This window comes from Petaurus breviceps, unplaced genomic scaffold (assembly GCF_028583685.1).
Source record: "Petaurus breviceps papuanus isolate PSGF00001 unplaced genomic scaffold, PetGlider_PUasm1.0 175, whole genome shotgun sequence".
Lineage (NCBI taxonomy): Eukaryota > Metazoa > Chordata > Mammalia > Diprotodontia > Petauridae > Petaurus > Petaurus breviceps.
The window spans coordinates 48051208-48056602 of NW_027185764.1; the positions used below are offsets into that span (position 1 = coordinate 48051208).

Genomic DNA, 5395 nt, shown 5'->3' on the forward strand with positions numbered 1-5395 from the left:
ATAGTAATACAAAAAAAAATAAAGAGGAATACCAATAAAATTAAAAATATGCAGAAGAGAAGTTCAGAAGATAACACAGACACACACAGCAAACAGTATTACTATATTACACTGTTATTGCTTGTCCTTCATTTTCAAAGAGGACCATGACTTCAGGAAGATGATGACATAAGTCAAAAGTGAATTGAATTTAAGTGAGAAAGGGCTGTGCAAAGTCACTAGCCTCACTTTCTCCTCCAGAGTCAGCTGAGTCCAGTAGCATGATACAGATTAGAATGACTGGAGATGGCCTCCATGCCAAATTATATGCACATGTACAGTATGTATTTTTAAAAAGATGCATGCAATATATTAACAGCTTCAGATACGACTTTTCTGTACTTCAATTTCAGAATTCAAATAGACATCAGACATTTAGTCTACCCCATACCTGAAAAAGTATCTACTCTTCAATATACCAGACAAGTGATTATTGAGTCTTTGCTAGAATTTTTAATTTTAAAATTAAATATGATTTATATAAGATAAATGCTACTTTACCCCGAGGCAATCTAGTCTAATTCTGAACAGTTTTAATTGTTAGAAAGGGGTTTGATTTTTTTCCTTACAGTAAGTCTAAATTTTCTTTTCAACTTCTACCTTTCTCTCCTATTTCTTCCCCATTTAAGAAACACAGCTATAAAGCCATATCCTGACCTAATCTATATGAGCAATGATACAATAGAATGCTTCAGAAATCAGACTCTCAGAATAACTGTTCGATTTCTATAATACAAGTTTGTACAAAATGATCGTGGTCCACATATATCATAAGAAAATAATTTTACTATAAATTCATAATATTATGGCTAGAATCCTAGGAATCCATCTCATTGCTCTTCAATAGGATGTTTATCTAATCCTCTTTGAAAAACTTTTGCCAGACAACTGGAGTTGTCAAACATGTCCATTTAGTTTCCCAAAATCATTCACAAGTGATTAATTGCAGTGTGCAGTTACCAGCATGGGGAAGTCTGTACAGGGCAAATAAAACAGGTATTTCATCTATATCCAAATAAACACAATTTTTAGTAACTTGAGAATATATGGACTTCAACTTGAAGGAAATCTAATGTGTGCTATAATGAAAAGAACATTGGATGTGAAGTCAGAAGGCTGATTTCCAGCCCAAGCTCGTCCACTTCCTAGTCACATGACCTGGGGTAAGGCATCCTCTCTGGGTATGAGCTTCCTCATCTGTAAAATAGAGAGACACATATTATCTACTTTGGGGGGTAATTGTGAAGATCAAAGAGGTGATGAGTTTTAAATGTCTGAAAAGCATCAGATATCATACAGTTCGACAATCTTTTATCAAGTGTCTGATAGAGGGATTGGATGGGGATACAAAGCAGAAACAAAAATAGGTCCTGTTGTCAATAGGCTGACATTTAACATTACTGTCTGAGGTAATAACCCTCTATCCCAGAGAATAAAGAGCATCCTTTAGAGCCTCATGGGCCCCACCTTTGTATTCACTTGCACCCAGTTCAGTCCTCCGGTAGTCTGGCCCCAAAGGAAAGGGTTAATATTTGTCTTGTTTCCTCTAGTTCATTACATTCCTACAGAAATCCAGAGAAAAATTTTTAAAGCTTATGTTTGGCTCATGACTATAGTATCTTCCAAAGGGATTAATAAACTCCCTTCTAATAATAATAATTAATAATAGTAGCTAGACTTTATATAGCATTTTTTTTTTGCTTTTTGGAGGGGGAAGGCAGGGCAGTTAGGGTAAAGTGACTTGCCCAAGGTCACACAGCTTGTAAGTGTTAAGTGTTTGAGGCTGGATTTGAACTCAAGTCCTCCTGACTCCAGGGCCAGTGCTCTATTCATTGCACCACTTATCCATCCCTATATAATATTTTAAGATAAAAAACAAACACTTTATGTGTGTCATCTCATTTGATCCTCATAACAATCCTATGAGGTAGCTACTATTATTGTTCCCATTTTACAAATGAGAAAACTAAGGCAGAAAGAGGCTAAGTAACTTGCCCAGGGTTACACAACTAGTAAGTATCTGAGACAGGATTCAAACTCTGGTATTCATGAGTCCAAGCCCAGTGCTCTATCTACTATGCTGCTTATTTGCCTAGAAAGGTACCCAGTGTATAAAGTAGATTAGGTATCAGAAAGTGATTTCCTCCACCACATTATTTCCTCCACCACAAAAGAAATGTTGAAAATACAAGATTCATATACATTCACTGAAAAACACTCAAAGTATGAAAGAATAACCCATAACTTCTATTATACTTAAAATACTATGTGGAACTGCTGAAGAATTCACCTTCACCTCAGCTTTGTACTGTCTAAGCAACTCATCCAATGTCCCTATCTTCTGCCAAGCCATGGATACATCACTGAATCACTCTGAGAAGTTCCTTTCAGAATGGAGAGGGAAGGAATTGTCATGATACTAGAGAAAAGTTCCCACCAAGTGGTTTTTGGCAGAAGAATGATTGGGGAAGAAAATAGTGACAGTGATAGTAATAATGGTCATAATATTCAAGTTACCAAATGCAGAAAAGGAAAGTTTTAATTTCCTAGTGGGCAGAAGGTGGAATGGGATCATAAAAAGGCAGAACAGAACTACTTGATGGGTGTGAATAACAAGGAGGAGATATTAGGAAAGAAATGTTGGCTTTTTTTAATCCTGCTCTCCATTCTCTCTCTTTCCAGTATTTTTTCCTCTTTCTTTTGCCTCTCTGCCTCTCTTTCTTCCCTCTCAAATTCAATATTTCCCTATTTCTTTCCCCTTTCTTTCATCTTTCTTTTTGTTCTCCCTTCCATTCTTCTGAATCTCTTCCTCTTTCTTTTCTCCTATCACTTTTTTCCCTTAATGACCAATAATGTAGAACAAAATAATTAGTTTTATTATTTCTTGTATTTGTTGAATAAAGCTTTATGTTCCATTTTGATGATAAAACTTTTTTTTTATTTTTACTTATTTAATTAAATATTCCTCATTTACATGTAAAAGATTTTAACATTTTTTTAAAATTTTGAGTTTCAAATTCTCTCCCTCTCTCCTACTCCTTCTTCCTCCTTGAGAAGACAAGCAATTTGATAGACTATAAAGCTTTATTCAACTCATACAAAAATAATAAAAGCAATTCTTTAGTTCCACATCATCATGTGCAAATGAGTTGAACATTTAGTTTCCCTCTCTCTCTTTCAAGAAGAAGCAGTTTAATACAATGATAAGAGCTTTGGGCTTCTACTCTGGAACCTAGATTCAAATCCCAGTTTGGACACTTGATTCCTATGTGACTTTAGTTAAGTCATGTCATTTTTCTGGGCCTACATTTCCCCATCTGAAAAATGAGAGGTTGGACTGTATCAGAAGCATTAAATGCATTGCCCAGGGGCCACATGCAGCCCACACCACTAATGAGTACCGCCTGAACCAGACTAAAATATAATTGGGGAAATAGTTAACAAAATAATGTATAAAAATGTAATAAAACATCAATAACATTAAATTGTAAAAGTAAATCGATATGTGGCTCACAGAAATCTTTATGTGCATATTAGTGGCCCCGGTTTCTATTTGAGTTTGACCCCACAGACCTGGATGACTGCTGAGGTCTCTGTTAGCTCTAGGGTTATAAGAATATGAGTGGGTGACCTCTTTGATCCTTGGGGCTCTAAATCCTATGACTGACACTATCAAAAAGCCCTGAAGTATGTTGCACTTTACTTTTAAGTGTTAACTCGTTAGAATTTTCCTCTTTGGATTCAAGAGCCTCAATAGAAAACAAGCTGTCCATGAATGTCACTCATCGATTCCCCCCATTCCATTCCATTTCATTCACAAATAGTTATTAAGTGCCTACAACATTCAGAATACAGTGCTAGGAACTCCCAACAAATATAGCATCAACATCATTGTCATGTATTTACCATAAAAAACAAAAATGTGAATTGGAATCATTTGGGTATTCCTTTTCGCACTTCAAATAAAAGTTTTTAGCTAATTTTATGCCTCTTCCAGAAAAAGTATTTTTCCTTTATGTTTCCCAAATTTTTTTAAGCAGACCCTAAATATCTTTTATTCTCAATTTCATATTTCATCCACAAGATCAGGAAACAGCAATTAAACTATCTTGGCTAAAATTTCAAGCCTAGGGATGCCCTGTACCTCTGGCTACTTATAGCATTTTTATTGAAGGTAAGAGATTAAAATGGTCTGGCAACCCTTGACAGAAGTGAAATTATTCATGCACATACATGTTTGGATTTTGTTGGGTCTTTTTTGTTTTGTTTTGTTTTAATAAATCAATACTGGCCTCTGTGGTAACTGTCTATCAAGATTCTTTGAGGGACATTTTCTAACCAACCAACCAAAACTAATTAATGGTCGCTCTGGGTTTGAGGAAAGAACCTTAAAGTATCCATTTTGGAATTTCTCAAAAACTGCCAAATGAAAGTTATGAGTATATAGCACAGTTCACTTGAAAGGGTGCTGGATTTTCAGTGAAATGATCTAAGATTAAATGTGACCTTGGACCAACTACTTTACATTTACCACTTTATACCTGATCTTCAGTGTCTTCATCTAGAAAATGAGGTGTTTGGACTAGACAACCTTTAAGGTTTATTCCAGCTCTAAGTTTATGAGCATATGATCCTATAAAAGCTTTCTGGAAAAGTTAGCTGGGGATTAAAGCTGAAGTAAAATTCATGAAGTTTGAGATTTCTCTCACCCACTGATTTTGAAGAGTACAGAGATAGCTATCAAGACATGGAGGGAGGATTTTCTTTTCAAAGAACACCCACAAATGACAAAACAAGAATTTTCAAATTATAATAGGACCTATTTATGCCTAGCTAATGTTCTTAAGCATAGACTATATCCATCCTTACTTCAAGCATGTGCGATTTCATCACAATTCTTTCTTCAATACAATGAATGAGTAATTTAACAAGTTGTTTGGTGTAAAAAAAATTCTTACTTCTAACTCTGTAGTGATGAGCCTTACACAAAGGACATTCCTTCACCAGGTCCATAATCAAGGCCTTTACCATTTGACAATCAAGCAGTCAACAAGCATTTATTGAGCACTTAGTATGTACTTTAAAGAGCTTGTGCTCCATTGGCATAAGCTTTAGGACCAGAGGGTTATTTCTAAACCATGAGAAACTTCAGAGTAAGAATTTAGTGGAGTTAAAAAGAAGAAACTAAATAATGGGTAATTATAATCAGTGGTTACACTTACATATAACTAAGATTAAAGCTATAAGTACAAGTAAATCACCTTCATCTTTAAAAAATCTACACTTCTGGTTCAATTCCAAAAGACCCAAGCAGATACCAAGTGGATCTACCTTTAAATATTTTTAAAATATTCTC

At 35.0% G+C, this 5395-nt stretch overlaps 1 long non-coding RNA gene across 9 annotated transcripts in view; it reads right to left on the reverse strand.

The window, feature by feature from the left end:
* Window positions 1–469: 469 nt before the first annotated feature.
* The window catches only part of LOC138158837 (uncharacterized), a 106256-nt gene continuing 101330 nt past the window's right edge, over window positions 470–5395 (reverse strand). For all 9 annotated transcript variants that reach the window (XR_011167748.1, XR_011167745.1, XR_011167747.1 and 6 more), the window contains one exon: window positions 470–1236. This is a non-coding gene — a long non-coding RNA (uncharacterized lncRNA). The remainder of the gene's footprint in view (window positions 1237–5395) is intronic.